A 17,501-nucleotide genomic window follows, 5' to 3' on the forward strand; every position below is an offset into this window, starting at 1 on the left:
TTCAGCTAATTTTAATTTGTAACACAATACCACAGATAAGATCCTGGGTTTGTACGCCACGCAATCATTTTGTTTACACGACGCTGTAGTCCCCGTCAGGCAGGCGGCCTTGTTAAGGGCTTAATTGAAGTTTTCTCCACGACCCTCCCTCTTGTTACGGGGGAGAAAACAGCTGGTCGTCACCGGCACACTCGCGCACATACACGCACACGGGTGTGCTTCCCTGCACCCCCGGGAGGCTCAGGGCGGTCCCAGGACGCCCCTTTTGTTGGGATCGCTGCCGTGGATGCCGCCCTGGGGCACATCCACCTGCCCCAGCTTGACGTCCCCTCTGGGGGCTGCCGGCTACCCTGGCCCACCCTGCTTCGCCCCAGGATCCTGGGGCCTGGCCTTGCCGGCGACCCTCTGGGATCAGTTCAGTAGGTGTTTCCTCCGTGGGCACCGTGGGCCCGGTTTGTTTCCCACACCGGGAAGTGTCACCCACAGGTACCCACAGAGGGGTCGGGGGGCTGTTGGCCCCAGGCGTGAGATGCAAGACGGAGCGCCCTCCTCTCAGGACCAACGCGTGGTCCCCAGGGTGCCGTGGGTGGCGTGTGACCCCGGCGTGGCTGCTCAGGGACACTTGAGGGTTGGTTATCAATCGCCACCCAATGCTTTTTTATTGATTTCAGACAGACAGGAATGGGGCGGAGGAACCGAGAGAAAGGGAAGATAAACATTGATGAGTTGCCTCCCTCACGCATCCCAACTGGGGATCGAACCCACAACCTTCCGGTGCACAGAATAATGCTCCAGCCCACCGCGCCACTGAGCCAGAAAGGCGACCTTTCCTTTCCTCCTCACCGTGGACATAACCTGGCCACTCTGGGTGCCCTCAGGACGCCCAGGAACCCGGGGACCTTCACACCCGTCATGCTGAAGCATCACCAGCACCAGCCACACCTTCAATGAACCAATGAGCCCAGCGCCTCCCCACCAGCTAGGGAACCCTGCCAAGCTCCAACCCAGCCCCTAGCGCTGTGGCTGTCCTCTTTGGTAAAAAGGGAATGATACCACCTACCTGTGAGGCCAGAACGGGCATGAAGCAGGGGAATGCTTGCTACGTTTTCTTCCCTGTCGGGCACATGCCTGGGGCTCAGCCAGGGACGCCAGTCTGCAGAGGGTGCAGGCCCAGAGGTAAAGGGGTCTGGCCTTGAGCGCACGCGCCACAGAAAGCACTCAGCACGCAGGAGAGAAACCTGAATGCACAGCACCATCTCTGAGCCACAAAACTCACAGCGTGGACGGCATCTGTCACTCACGTCCCTGACACCTGTGGCTGCTCAGTCAGACCCAAAAGGCTCTTGGAGTCCCAGCCTTTTTTCTGAAACCGTCTGCATGGGCAGGAGAAGCCCAAACAGCCCTTCCTACCCGGGCAACCACTGTGGCCTCCAGTTCATTCCTCTGGAGACGTGAGCAAAAGCAGAACAGAAATCCAGCTGTAAACAGGTGAAGATGCCGTGTCTCCTGTCATAGGATCTCAGCTCTCCACGGGCTCCCTGGCCGGCCGCTTCCTCCTTCGCGAGGGCCTGCATCTGCCCAGCCTGCCGTGTGCAGGGCTGTCTGGACTCCTCTTGTCTTGGCTCTGTGGGAAGCCCTCCTCTCGTTCAAAAATGCGTGGTCTTCTGCACGTGTGGGCGAAACTCATGTGTGTGTTTCTGTATCTCTACATGTATGTCACCTGTATCTCTACAGCTCTGAGACCTGTCTACCTGTGTCACCTGTATACCTGTGCGTTCCCACATCTAGAAAATCTCTACCACCTCAATACCTGTGTGTCTGTCCATATTACCTGCACATCAGTGTCCGTCAATCTGTACCATGTGCTTATCAAATCTGTGTGACATCTGTGTACCTGTATTTATGCCTATATCGTACCTAGGTATCAGCTACATGTCTGTTATCAATTTATTACCTATAGCTACCTGTCTACATCATCTATCTCTGTGTCTGCCTCTAAATCACCTGTGTCTGTATCATCTCTAATCATGTGTCTGTATCATCTCCAATCACCTGTGTCTGTATAATCTCTACAAATCATCTGTCTCTCTAGGTCTCTTTCCATGTCTCTACCTTTATCTTTTCTCAGTACTTATCTTTGTCACCTATCTCTGTACCTCTATGTCTGCACCTACAACTCTGTGTGTACAAACACTGACACCCGCACCTCTGTCTGTGCACACCTGCCCTGTGTCTACCCCGGGTCTGTGAGCACCTGAGCGCACACCTGTCCATCAGCACGTAGGCACTGACACCTGTGGGGGGTACCACTGTGACGGCAGACACGCAGGTGCACAGGGGAGCGTGGGCATTTATTCGCAGCCACGGACCGCTGAGCATTCATTAAGCAGACACATGTTCCAAGTCCCCTGAGCAGAAAGCAGACATGTTCCCCCTGCACTGTCACCTGAGCCGGCGACTCCTGACCACACCTGCAGACCAGCTGGGTTCTCCTTCCACAGGGATGGAGGGTGGGATGCGGACAGGGTTGGGGACAGGCCCAGCATGCACCAGGAGTCCCAGGCGGAGCCAGGTGGAGCTCTGAGCCTCCCCTTCCAGATTTCCAGCTTCCAAAGAATTGTGGCCGGTTTCGGGCCTTCCTCCTTCCAGAAAAGCACCTGGATGCACTGTTAACAGAATGGGGAGGGGGGGAAGTGAGGGGAGAGAGAGAGAGAGAGCAAGGAAGTGTCAGTCCCAGGACTCACTGTAAAATCATCTTCGTTGAGATCTAATTTACACAGCGCATGTTCTCTCAAACATTTCAGGTTAGACTCACAGAAGCCGAGGAGCTGAGGTTGAAGCAGGCCAGGTCCAAGAAAGTTCTGAATCTTGTCTCTGCTTCTCTCTCAACAGACTCAACTGCCCAAGCACTGGCAGGGCCCCTAGATGCACTGGAGGACCACAAAAGGCCCCCCACCTCCTCAGCATTCTGTCCCCCTCATGTCTTCCCGCATTTACCCCTCAGGAAAAGGGGCGAGAATTTCCACGCTGCACATTCATGGCCAAATAAAGGGCAGCATGGGGTGAAACACAGTTCCCCACAATTTACCTCCTCGCCTGCTCCGGTTAAATCCCAGCTTCCCTGCACACACCCGCCTCACGCAAGCATTGAAAACTCTCTTTCCTCCTAAATCCAACATCGCTCCGGCTGTAGCATCTGAGATCACATGTCTGGTTGAAATGATCACATATTCTCGTGGAATCAAACACACGAGAGCCCTTTCTCATCTCAACGTGTGGACAACACATTCTGCCGAGTCTACAACTCCAGGAATTGAAGCCACACCATGAGTTGATGACCCTGCCAACCCCCCCCCCCCCCCCCCCCGACGAAATAGAAACCGCTGCTAATTCACTGGTGCCGTGCCGGTCACAATGCACAAGGGCGGAGCTCAGAGACGGTAAACTGTACACGCATGTTTTGTCGTCGATCGGAGGGCACAGGTAGGCAGAGAAAGAAGGGTGGACAGTGAGACACATCACTGGGCAGACACGTGCCCACCTGAGCCCCTGAGAGAGCAGCGTGCCTAGGGCAGTGTGGTGACACCGGATTGCAATAACTGACCTGCGTGGGCATCTCTCACACATCGGAACATTCTGGATGTTTCAGGTGCGTGGGGGGATGCAGTCCCTTCCGACTTTGCCTGTGGGTCCTGCTTTCCCCTGACTTTGCTAATGAAGAAACAGACACAGTGCCACTTCCATCCACATGGGGACCACACGGATGAAAACAAAGACCAGCCACCGTTTCATTCCTCTTTCTTCCCACCAAGCCCGTGTGGCCACAAAGGTATCAGCGCAGCCACGGCGGAGTGTGGCAGTCTTGGCTCCTTGTAACATGCAATGAAACCCTTGTGAATTAGGAAAACTGGTCATAATCAATAGCGTCCCCTTCACCGTTAAGCCAGTCCTAACGCCTGGAGGTGTTCCTCCTGAAGGTCTCCAATCTTTCATTACGTAACAGCAGAAAAACAGTGTAATGGGTATAATCCATATACATGTGGTTTATGGGGACAAGCGAGTGATTTAGTTCTCAGGGGGAGAGAGGGGGTATTGTTATTTTTACAGTCTGCTAATCTGGGCCCCTGTAACTGGCCAGTTAGGGCGGTTCATGGAGGGACACGTTTCATTTTATGGCTCCAGAGCCAGAGCTGAGGCTGTTTCCGTGGAGTGTTGGTGTGAAGCAGCGCCGCCCTGGGCTCCCTGCACATGCCCTCTCTTCCTATCTGTGTCCAGGGGGCCGGTGGCTCAGGGGTCAAGTGGGTGCAGAGGGTCAGGGGTCAGGTGACTCAGAGGTCAGGCCTGTCAGTAGTCGTCTGGGGTGGCTTGTGGCCTCCGCCTTGGTCTCCAGAGACCTGCTCCCAGGCTTGCTCATCTGTTGCCAGAGTCCAGTTCCCGTGTTTGAGGTCAGAGATCCCACATCCTCACTGACTTACTTACAGTAGGGACCTCTCCCCACTTCCCGGGGCCATGCACCCCCTTGTCATGGGGGCCCTCCCTATTCAACCCATCCAGGGTACACAGTCACCACCATCCCTCCCATCCTCCAACTTCCCTTTCAGCCAGCAGCCAGAAAAAGCTACCTGCTCCACCAGTCCACTTCCCAGCACCCGGGTGGGAAATGGTGTTGGGACACTGAGGCCCGTCCACAGGGACATCCGGCCCCAACAGGCCGGACGCTGCAGACAGGAGCCCCCTGCAGAGTGGACATCAGGGGACCTTCTCCGGGTAAAACACATCCAGGGTTCTCAGCCACGGACGGCTCACTGGGGCCTGTGGAGCGGCAGCAGCTGGCAGCATGGGCAGGAGACCAGCAGGCCCCACGGTGCCATCCGTGACGGAGGTGACTGCCCTTCCGTGCCTGGGCTAGAACCGCACATGCTCATCAGCACCTGACACCAGCACAGGAAGGGCCCGCCAGCACCCACAGGGAAACCCCGGGGACCCCCTGCGAGGCCGTGTACCAACAGCACTTCATGCTTCATGCAAGAATTTCTTCTGAGAAAGAAGAATGTGCCATGTTTTGCCACGTATCACGCTCACCCACATTTTTGGCCCAAACTTTCAGGAAAAAAAATCTTTCATATAAATTTTTTAATTCAATTTGTTATTTATTTATATTTAGGAAGGAAAGAGATGATCGTGTTCCAGGGTATTATTTTGTATACAGATATCATTATTGCATCCTGGAGATATACTTTTAATGCACAAACATAAATAAAAGAAGGAAAATCACTTATATAGATACGGAATTAGTACTAACCATGTATATCACGTGCCTCCTTATTTTTCCCTAAAAAATTTGGGCAAAAAAGTGAGCATTGTACACGGCAAAATATGGTATATTAGCAGACGTAGGCGTGAATTCTTCAAGGTTCACTGCAAGTCAAGGCAACAAATAAGTGAATTTTTTCCCTTTCGTTGATTGAAGTAAAAAAAAGAAGAAGAAGAAGTCAGTCACTTTTGTCTTGTATTTTGCTCCCATCCGTGGACAGAACCACGCTGGCGTGCTGTGTTGAGAAGATGCTGGGGAAGAATTCCGGGTTTAGGCTTCACTTGTAAATTTATTACAGTGCTTGTTCGCATTGGCTAACGAGGACATGAGCAAACAGACACCCCGTGCCCTGTCTTGGCGGAGCTGACTGCCTCCCCAGACAAATTTGGGATGAGATTTGAACCAGCCAAATGCCCCTGAAACAGGCAACCCAATGAATCACTGCATTTCATCCCCTTCCGTCATTCAAATCAGTAACCTGCCATCTGCTCTTTGGGGCCGAATCTGGCCCCCGACTTGTTGTTATAATAAAGTTTTATTGGCACACAGGCATGTCCATGCACTAATGTATCATCTCTGCTGACTTTTGAGCGATGATGGCAGGGTTTTGTACTTGCTTCAGACACGGTGTGTGTGGCCCAGAAAGCCTAAAATATTTGCTCTCTTACGCTTTACGATGTGTCCACCCTGCACAAAATCCTGAGTGGTGCGGTGGACTGCTTGCATTTCAGAGAATCTTCTTACCCTGCAGGTGAGTAATTTTCAAGCTCGACACAGCCGTGTGCCGCCACATAAGGCTCATAGCGGTGAAATGCTCATAACGCCCAAAAAGTGAAAGAAAAAATGATGATTTCAAAGGCCGTGTGACCACTCGGACGAGCCACAGAAGGCGGGAACTGTCACCGTCGGAAAACGTCGGATTTAAACGCTCGCAGAGTGTGGTGTCGCCTCCCGCCCTCCTGCCTCAGCGCGCACGCTTGGGAATGCGTTTCAGACCTGGCCCCCAGGAGTTTAACAAAGCAAGCGTAAAAGTTTGGCCTCGCTGCCCCAAACCAAACAAAATGAACCCAAAAGCACTCGCCTGTCTAACTCTCTGAAAGCCTGGAACTACCGGTGCTGTTCCCACCTGTGTCAGCATCCGCCGTGAACTTCAGAGGCAGTCGACGCCTGGCATGCTGCTTGGCTCGAAGTGACAAATAAGGCCTGCCGCCTGTCCAGACGTCGCAGCGTGCCCGGGACTTCATATCTGTGGGGCCCGGCCAGCAGCTGCCTGATTAAGGGGGTGAAGGCTGCGTCTCCCTCTCCCACCGAGATAATGGGAACCCATTAAAATGGAAATATAAGTAGGTCTCGATGCTTGCTTCACTCAGCAAAGGAGACATGTGCGATGCCTGTTGGTGTGGGCAAGACCTGCCGTGGGCAGAAAGGCACTTGGGGAAAAAGCATGAAAAAAAAAAAAGAAAGCAGGCTGGGGAGGGGAGAAATTCCTGATTTCCAAATCCTCCTTGCTTTGATTTGAACCCTATTCTGTGGGAGACATTTGCCAGCTTTCAGCAGGAATCGCAGATTCGTTTACACACACACACACTCACACACTCAGGCGCACCCCCGCGCACCCCCGTGCAAACACGCTGGCTTGGAAATGCAGCCTCAGTCAGCACGTGCGGCCCGGTGCCGCTGTGATGCCGGCCGACCCAGACGGGCGTTGAAGGATGGCGCCGATGCGCCTCATTTCCTGTAATTATTGTAATCATCTGGACGCGATAAATTGAAATCTATTAGGATTTCCTGTAAAAAGCTGTCATTGGTTAGCTTTTTTTTTTCTTTTGCGGGGAGCAGCCAGCGTGCACCACGGAGAAGCCTCCGAAGCAATTAGCAGGCGAGCCTCGCAGGGAACGCGGAGGCCGGGCCACCGCTCCCGCGACTGTCCCCGCCGCCGCCGAAGCTTGACCCACCCAGACTCCTACGCCACATGCGTCCTCCTTCAGCTTAATAAACACATCAAGGCGCAGGACGGGAGGTGGCCTTCCCCATCATAATTAACGCGCGTGCCCCGCGCTAGGGGCCGGGGTCGGCGAGGGAGGGGGGAGCAATGTCTTCCCGCAGAGGAATTAGCATGCAAAGCATCAGACAAGAGCCCTACGCGCGTGGGTGCCTCTGTGCAATTACTATGCACAGCATAAAACAGCTCCCCGTGCGCGGGAGAAGGCGCGCATGCCGCCGCCGCGCGGGCGCCCTGCCGTGGGAAGGGGGGCGGCGGAGGCTGGGGGGGGGAGCCGCCTCGCTAACGAGACCCCCGCTCGCTTCTCGGCTATTCCCAGTGCAATTAAAAAATATATATTTAAACAAGCCGGTAAGCGTAGCACCTATTTAATGTCAAATTAATTCAGTCGCTCGGGAGAAGCCATCTGTATCAACTGCGCGCGGGTGTCACCGGCGCACGGACCCGGCAGACGGGACCCCGCCGCCGCCTTTGATGGCTGTGATAATGGGGATAGGATAAGCAATCGCAACAGATATATCATAGATTTCCTCATAATTATCTGACCTGTTACACTGTGTCAGTCTGCCGCCAAACACACTGTTTTTATGTCAGAAGCTGTATGGGCATTTTCGGCTTTGATCAGCCTGCTCTCGGCGCGTGTCAGCCTCCCTGTATTTTAATTGACGGTCGGGTAGCTTTCAAAAAACCGCCTTCGCCTCGGCTTGCTCGCGCCTGATGAGGATGACAAGCTGGCATTTGTGCACGTTAGGGCTGCGAGGAAGGCGCACGCCCCCCCTGCGCCTCCGAGCGGGTGAGGAAATGATGTCGGGGATGCCTCTCAGCGCCGCCCGACTCAGCCTGCGCCCGCGGGCGTCGCTCCGCGCAGCTCCCCGAGCTGTCGGGGTGCAGGTCTGCAGCTCTGAGGACAGCCCCCCTTCGCCAGCAGGGCCAGCTCGGGTGTTTGCAGCAGGGGCGAAGCCCCCCAGCACAGGGTCCCGGTCCCCTGTCCGCCCTCCCCCCAACCCAGACCCCTTCCGCCCTGTCTGCACCTGACATGACGCAGAGCAGGTAATGAGGAGCCAGGTTTCCAGTTTCCGATGGAAGCCCTTATCTCGCATGGCACTGGCATCTTTAAAAAAAAAAAAAAGAAAGAAAAGAAAAACAATTCCTCCCGGTTGAAAATGCTGGCTGAGCACCGGCCGGGCACATTTCAAGACGAAGGTCAATTTGTCTTGTCTTGACTGGTGTGAGACAAGAAATGTGTGGCCTCCCGTCTGGGAGCATGTCCTTGTCACGCTGGGCTTCCTGCCTCGTTAGCCCAGCCTGGGAGGGGACAAGCTGTCTCCACCGAGCCTCTGACTGACACGGGAGCCCCCCCTCGCCCCCCACCCTGACCCCTCCAGGGACAGACCACAGGCCTGTGCACTGGCCCGTATGAAAGCTCTCTCCCTTCGCGGAAACCCAAACAGAATGGGGAGCTCACAGCCTGCAAAATGGGGACGTACTGTATAACATGGTCCCTTGCCAGGTTTGTAGGGCAGCGTGTCTCGGCGGCAATGCTGAGTGGTCCCGGGCACAGGGCCATCGTCCCAATGCGCCGGTGACAGAGCATCAGGGAACAGCTAGCCCCTGCAGGCCCGGATCGGTGAACAGGCTTCCAGGTTACTAGGAACCCGATGCTGTCTCGTGAGCCACTCCCGCCCTCTCGGAATTCCGTGCCATGGGGGGCCTTCATGCCCTTTTATACACACGCCCCGATGTGGAAATGGGTCGAGCACAGTGAGGCAGGAATGGAGCTGCCTAGCGCCCAGCTTCAGGCACACCAGCATCTTCCAAAAACATTGGCTGGTTTTTCTTCAGCAAACAGAGTGTCTTCCTGAGCTCGGGCTGCGGTCACCGAACACCCCGGGCTGGGGACGGAGGCAGCACACACACGTATTTGTCACAGTTCTGCACGCTGCAAGTCCAGGGTCAGACACAGTCACGGTCTCATGAGGTGTCTCTTCCCGGCTGGGAGACGGCCACCTTCTCGCTGAGGCCTCCCTCACACGGGACAGCGCGGGTGTGTCTTGTTTTATAGGGACACTAATCCCCTATGGGGACCCTGCTCTTATGCCCTCCTGTAACCCTAATTCCCTTCCAAAGGTTCCATCTCTGAATATCATCACCGTGGGGGGCAGGGCTTTGGCAGGTGAATTTTTGGGGGGAGGCACACCCGGTCCTCAGCAGCGAGACAGGACCCTGCAGGCTAAAGCTACGATGTCTCCCTTGCTCTTTCTGCGCCCTCCCGCTGGACTGCTAGAACTTGGCCCATGGAAGGCACACTGGGGGCCCCAAACACGTCCAAGTCATGATCCCCAGAACCACCGAATCCCTCACCTCGTGTGGCAAAAGGGTCGTTGCAGAGGGGGTTACCTGGAAGGTCTGGAGTTGGGAAGAGGAGCAGCTGGCTGGGACCAGAATGTGAGGATGGAGAGCACGGAAGGAGGAGGGAAGGAGATTTGTCATCAGGGAAGGACAGAGGGTGAGAAAGCACAGGGCGGGGTGGAGAATGGAGACCCTGAGCAGCTGGCTTGGAAGATGCAGGTGGGGCCAGGGGTCAAGCAATGTGGGAAACTTCTAGAAGCTGGAGAAGCCAAGGAAGCAAGTTGTCTACCTACCCATTTACCCACTCATCCATCAGGCTATGCATCTGTCCATCCATCCATCCACGGATCTGTCCATCTATCCATCCATCCATCCATCCATCCACCCATCCATCCATCCATCCATCCATCCATCCACCCATCCATCCATTCATCCATCCATCCATCCATCCATCCATCCATCCATCCACCCATCCATCCATCCATCCATCCATCCATCCATCCATCCACCCATCCATCCATCCATCCATCCATCCACCCATCCATCCATCCATCCATCCATCCATCCATCCATCCATTCGTCCATCCATCCATCCATCCATCCATCCATCCATCCATCCACCCATTCAGCCATGTGTCCATCCGGTCAGGCATCCATCCATTCGTCCATCTGTCCATCTATCCATCTGTCTGTCAACCATCCACCCATCCATCCATCCCTCCCTCCACCCACTCCCGCCCCCCCCCACACACACACAGACGTCCCTCGCTGCATCCCTCCGACGCACAGTTGTCAGGCACCTTCTGTGTCTGAAGCACACTCCAGGCACAGAAACAAGACTCCGGACGCTGCCCTCTTGAAACTCGCATTCCAGGGTACGGGCCAGACAACCAAAAAAAAGTGCGTAAACCAGAGGACAAGAACTCAACTCCACCCAGCAGAGGAGCTACAGACGGGATGTCAGGAGACTGTAACATCCCTCAAAAAATCCAGCTGGTGTCACAGGCATCCTACTTGGGATCCCCGCTCCCAGGTGGGGAGGGGGAGCTGAGTCTGAAGGGCCTGATCCTTTCTCTGCTGGCACCTGCCTGCACACGAGAGGATATGAAGCTTATTGCTCCTTCCCCCTGTCTTCATGGGAGGATAGCACGCACCTCCTTGCCTCCAGCTAGTGGGGTGCCCTCCTGAGTCTCTGTCTGCAGAGGGGGGAAGCCCAACCCAGCCACGGGACTTTGTTAGGGTCCTGGGAGAGCCAAGAGGGAATGAAGGGGTCTCTCTGTGGCACCCGATTGTGGGGGCACGCATGTTCCCCACAAGGAGTCTGCTCTGCCCATGAAGCCCTGACCCCCTAACCCCAGGGACAGGGCCAGGCCCAACGAACAGACAGGAAAACCTCAACCCTCTCTGAAGATCTGACTTCCTGCCAACCAGCGGCAGGAACCACCTGGCCATGCTCCTGGACCGGAGGGCCTGGTGGAGTCGGAAGGAGAGATGAGGCTGCTTGGCGTGCAGGGGAGCTGGGTGCTGCCTGCCCCCGCCCGCAAACAAAGGTTCCAGGAGACAAAGCCCCACCTCATCGCCAAGTCTCTCACTGGGACTCTGCATTCACTGCCCACCCTCCTCCTCCTCATTCACCCGACCCCAGCTGCCCACCCTGCTTGCTGAGCCCGGAACGTCCCAGGCCCGGTCCCTTCCCTGAGGTCTGTACAGGCTACACCCTGGACCTGGTGCACCACCATCCCTGATGTCGGACCCTCCTGCACCTGCTGCAGGTGTGGGCCTCCCTGTCTCCTTGACAGGGACGCCTGTGCTGATGGCCCCATAGGCCGCGGTCACCCACTTCCCGCCCCAACGCTCTTGGTCTGTTTCCTCCGCCCTCCATTTCTCCACTTCCTAACGGAAAATACAGCCTCTCCGTGCATTTCTGCCCTCTGGCTAGGACATCGGCTCAGCAGCGACCGTTGGTGAGTTCACGGATCCATGAACGGAGCTGAGCCCACACAAAAACGCTGGCACGTGTACTGCACTTTGGAAAACGAGCACCCCCACCAGGACGGGCAACAGCCAGCTCCTCGTGAGCAGGAAACGCTGCGTTTGCAACTGACCCGACATGAGGAATGGCAGGGTGCGGGGGCGTAAAAAGAGGGTTCGGTGCCAGACAGCAAGAATACTATGCAGGGGGCTGGTCCAAGGCTGGCTCAGAGGTGGCCAAGGGTCACGACCTCGGCAACGTCTTTGACTTTCATCTGACATGCGACATTTTGACAAATTCTGCCTAAAAAAATTCTACGCCACAACATTCCCCGTCTTACCCATTCTCAAGCTTTTTTGCGTAGTGGCCTTAAGCACATTGCTACGCTTGTGCCACCATCCGTGCTGTCCTCTCCAGAATTTTCTCATTGCCCCAAATGGAAGCTCCGTTCCCAGGAAACACACAGTTCTCACCCCCTGCCCGAGCCCCTGGAGCGTACTCTCCTGTCTGCTTGTCCCCAGGCCACAAGTTCAGGCACAGGAACGTCGCCCATCAAAGGTGCCCCCCGAGCGCCCCGGGAGGGCCTGGCGGGACAGTGTCCTGTCTGCCGGGACCACAGCCTGGGAGCCGAGGCCCTCCCCGTGCCCCACATTTGATCTGCGAGCCCCGCCACGCCCCGCGCTGAGGTCGCCGTTCAAAGGGACGCTCACTTCAATCGCAATCCTCTCTTCCAAACGCTTTTCTTCCGCAAACACAGAGAGTGGGCGCTTCAAAGCGTGGATTTCATCCACACCACTGCTGCCCGACAGGCCCCGTTGAGGGAAAGAAAAGGAGACGACGAAGCTTCCCACCGGACACCGCCCCCGTCATCGCCAGCCCGAAACATCCGAGGGCGCACTCAGGGGTTGACCAGGGGCTGCCCAACCTGTCCCCACTCGGAGGCACCAAGCCCGACGCATGCGTAGCAGCAAGAGGTTGAGTCGTCCGTGCAGATTTGGGGCCCGCGGGGAGCTCACCCATCCATCCGTCGAGCGCCAGGCTGCAGGCTCGGGGAGCAGCCCTCCTGGAGACGAGCAGCATGTTCCAAACCAGCCTCGCTGCGGCAGGTTCACTTTCCCTGACAGCCGAGCGCCGTGCTCACACTCCGTCCACCCCCAGCCCACGTTCTGTGACCACTGAGATCTCCCCCCTGAAGCTCCCACTGGACAAAGTGTTGTTGAGACGGAGGAGACTCAGCCGGGATGGGGGTGCGGGCAGCTGGAGGTGGGGTGGCCTTGCTTTCCCATGGAGCCCACAGGTCAGTGAGAGTAGGGGGTGGTGGCTTCCAGGGGGCTACAGGGACATCATATTTACAATGGGCAGGAAGATGTCCCCAGGGTCTCCACCAGCAACCGGCGATTCTGCACGAGTGGGGAATAAAATGCATTGGACCCAGCCTCTCCAGGAGAGCCGCAGACTCAGCGTGGTGAAGAATCAGAGACGTGAAGAAATCGCTGGGTATGGGGCAGCTGTATATTTAATGTTTTAATTAACGTTAAGCTCCAGTCTGCGTTCCCACCCACCGTGCACGAGGGCTCCCCTTTTTCCACATCCTCGCCAGCCCCTGTTGTTTGCTGATTTATCGCTGACGGCCGTTCTGACCGGTGTGAAGTGGTACCTCATGGTGGTTTCAATGTGCATCTCTCTGCTGGCTACTGATGCTGAGCATCTTTTCTTATGTCTCTGGGCCCTCTGTGTGTCCTCCTTGGAGAAGTGTCCGTGAAAATCCACATTTAAGTCACATTCTTACGTTTTCAATTTTATTTATTCTTTAAAGTATTTTTTGTATTGATTGATGGGAGAGAGAGAAAGAGAAACATCAGTTTGCTGGTCCACTTACCAACGCCTCATTGCTCGATTCTTGTACGTGCCCTGACTGGGGATCGAACCCACAACCTTGGTGCATCCAGAAGACGCTCTACCCCACTGAGCTACCAGCCAGGGCTTTTTTGCCTTTTCTCCACTTTAATTTAAATGTTTAAATTACAGTTGACATTCGATATTATATTATGTGCAATAGTTTTGCGAACGAATGTCACCCCAATAAATTCAATAAAAATATTATATTGGCTTCAGCTGTACAGCAGAGTGGCTACACATTTATTCCCCTTACAAAGGGATCCCCCATAAGCCCAGGGCCCACCGGGCCCCATACTTATTATAGGGTTATTCACTCTGGTCCCTGCACTGTGCTTTATATCCCCGTGACTGGCTTCATAGCTGGCAATTTGTGCTTTTTAATCCCCTCACCATTCTCACCCAGCCCCCCAACCCCGCTTCTATATGGAAACCCTCCCTGTGTTTTCTGTATCTATGACTTTCTTCACTTTTTTTTTTAAAGATTTTATTTATTTATTTTTAGAGAGAGGGAAGAGAGGGAGAGAAGCATCCATGTGTGGTTGCCTCTCGTGCGCCCCCTACTGGGCACCTGGCCTGCAACCCAGGCATGTGCCCTGACTGGGGATCGAACCGGCGACCCTTTGGTTTGCAGGCCGGCACTCAATCCACTGAGCTGCGCCAGCCAGGGCTGTTTGTTTGTTTCCAAATCAACCGCTGCCCGACACATGCTCACACCAGAGCATCTCCTGGTGCAGGTCAGATACACACAAGGCTATTTGTTCACGAGATCTCCGTCCAGCGGCTGATAACGAAGTCCGTGACCTTACTCAAAAACATGAGGTCTAGGGGAACCAACTGTGTCACGCGATAGGGGGCTTTTGACAGGGATCTGGACATCCACCTACACCAAGACCTGACAGCCACACCCTGCAGGTGAGCCAGACGGGGCCCTCTGCCTGGTGGCTCACCTCAGATGTCACGTCCCCAAACCAACGAGGCGAGGGACCCTGCACTCTCTCTCTCTCTCTCTCTCTCTCTCTCTCTCTCTCGCTCTCACCTGCCAGCCCACGGCTCCGCGAAATCTTTCCCAATGCACGTTTACAGCGTTCTCCTATTTTAGGGCAATTAAATAAAACATTTACAAGCCCTCCATAAGGAATGTAAACATCTTGGAACAGTGCCTGTGCATGAAGCCATAGTTTCCTTAGCGGGAGAGGCATGGAGGAGAGGAAATGACTTAATGGTCGTTCCCGAAACCACCTAGCGCGCTGGCGAGAGCTCAGCCGACTTCAAGGGCAGGCTGGCCTTCCTCTGCGGGACCCCTGGGTGGCCCGGGCAGCTGGGCACCGGTGCCCCGCACCCCGTACAACGGGAGACCAGATGCTTCTCCAAACTGCAGCAGCATTCTCCCAGGCTAGCTATAGTCTTGATTCTTTATTTTATTTTTGCTTGTTTTTAAATTTTGTCCATGAAGTCAGTGCAAAGAGAGCGTTCCACCGTCGTTGCGATTTGCCCATCAGGAACTGAGTAGCAACATCTTCACAGCGGCCGTGCTCTGAAATGCGAGCCACAGGGCCCTGGCCAGGTAGGGCTCAGTGGGTTAGAGCATCATCCCAATGTGCCAGGGTTGTGGGTTCGATTCCTGGTCAGGGCACATGCAAGAATCAACCAATGAATGCATAGATAAGGGGAACAACAAATCAATTTCTCTCTCTCTCTCTTTCAGATTAATCAGTAAAGAGCCCTGTGATTAGACTATTACAAATAACTTCAAATTTAAGTCTTAGATTATACAGCATGTCTGTGGAGGCAGACCTCAAACTCATGGAATCTATGACTGTCATCCGCAGAGCCCGGGCTTCTGGGATAGCCCCCTTTCTTAGGAGCAATAAAAATGAGTCTTTGTGATTCTGACTTTACAAAATCGCTTCCTTTTTGCCCAGGACCCAGCCTCTACCCAGCACCCTGAGTGTCTCGGCCCGTGAAAGACACTCACGGTGACACAAGCAGCCATTTGCCAATGCAGCTCCCTCTTTGCAAATTCTCTTCCTCAGAGGAGCTGAACAAACTCCTATCCACCCTACAAAGCCCCACTCATTTTACCCCTCCTGACTGCCATTGATCGACACTTCAGAATAAGGCTGAGCTCTTTCTCCTGTGCTTTGACCATGTGCTGATGTCCATCCGTGGGGCACAGTGGCCTTCAGGTGGCGCCTGGTACCTGAACTGCAACGGCAGGTGAGCTTCCAGAACACGCGTGGTGCCCGATGGGAGGGGCTGCCTTTCCTTGAGTGAAGAAGCAGCCGCTGAGATGCTGGCTGTCTGCATTAAAAAGAAAAACTAATAGAAGGAGAGAGCAGTTTGAAGCAGTAATTCCTGCTCATATTAAAAAGGAAGGACAGAAGGAAGGGAGGGAGAAAGAAGGAAGGTAGAAGGAAGGAAGGAAGGAAGGAAGGAAGGAAGGAAGGAAGGAAGGAAGGAAGGAAGAAAAAGAGAGAGAGAAAGAAAGAAAAGAAGGAAGAGACACCGATTAAGTTCCTCCCACGCACTGGCCAGCCTTTCGGGGCAGGGTTGGGGTAGCTGGGGTGGGATGGGATACATTTCCCTCACACGGAGAACAACAGCCTGCCGTGCAGTTTGGAGAGGGGAGGCCCCGCCTCCCACCCAGTAAGAAAGATTTTTATGGGCAGACGGTGCACAGACCACACAGGGCCCAGAGAGCACAAACCCATACTTAGCGTTTGCATATAAACACTTAAAAGATATTAGCGTTTTCGGCAAAGGGTGTTTCATGGAAGAAATGCTGATTCTCACATTGGCTCTTTTCCTGGTGATGGGTCAGGAGGAAAACACAGCCCAGAGATGCGGTGCCTTTGCCCAATGTTCCGCAAACGACTTTCCTATTATCCAGGCTCGACCACGCGAGGTCTGCCCAGCACACGTGCCTGAGGTCAGCTATTCTGCCCTGTGTGTCTTCGTCCCTTTGGTCAGCCGAGAGCTCCCTAAGAGCCATTGCCCGGCACAGAGGGGAAGGGCAGCGCCCCCCCCCCCTGTCCTCCGCCGAGTCTCAGACCCTTAACTGAGCCAAAATGAGCCTTGGCGGCGTTGTGTCTGCGCTCACGCCTGGCACCTTCTTCCGCTTCGTTACGACCCGCAAGTCTGTCTGTGCAGGCCAGTCAAACACACAGGTTTCAGCCGAGGATTTCAGCCAAGGGTTTCTGTGGACGCAGCCGGCCGGGCGCCCGCTGCAGCCCCTTGCTCAGAATTGCAGCAAAATTTCCCACAAAGGCCTCTCCTGCCGGAGTCCTTTTAAAGCTGAAGTGCCCGGGCACGTAAATCGTGCTGGGGACAGCCGTGAAGGAACTAAAAATCAAAGTGCAAGTGTATTAAGTCGACCACACTCGCTGAGAGGCAACCGTGGCCTGCTTGAGCCTGCCTGGGAAATGAAATAAAACAAAACAAAAAATAAAATAAAATAAAATAATAAAAAATGAAATGAAATAATAAAAAATGAAATGAAATGAAATGAAATAAAGTAATGAAAAATAAAATAAAAAGTGAAATAACACAAAGTAATAAAATAATAAAAAATGAAATGGAATGAAATAAAATAAAAATAAAATAACATAAAGTAATGAAAAAGAAAATAAAAAATGAAATAAAACAGAGTAATAAAATAGTAAAAAATAAAATGAAATGGAGTGAAATAAAGTGAAGTGAAATACAATAAAATAAAACAGGCACTCCGGGTCAGTGAAGAGGAATGAAGTGTGGCCACAGGACACCGCGACCGGTGACAATTCTGCTGACGGCCGTCTCATCGTTCTGTTGCTTTTCAAAAGCAGACATGCCTGAGCACACGGGATTCTGTCGACCTTTCCGAACGCTCACTGGTGACTTTCTCTGGTGAGAGCCAGAAAACACCGTGGCCTGAAACTCCCCGTTTGCGCCGCTGTAAAGGCAACAAGCCGGGGTCGTCGTCTATC

This window comes from Desmodus rotundus, chromosome X (genome assembly GCF_022682495.2).
Source record: "Desmodus rotundus isolate HL8 chromosome X, HLdesRot8A.1, whole genome shotgun sequence".
Classification (NCBI taxonomy): Eukaryota; Metazoa; Chordata; class Mammalia; order Chiroptera; family Phyllostomidae; genus Desmodus; species Desmodus rotundus.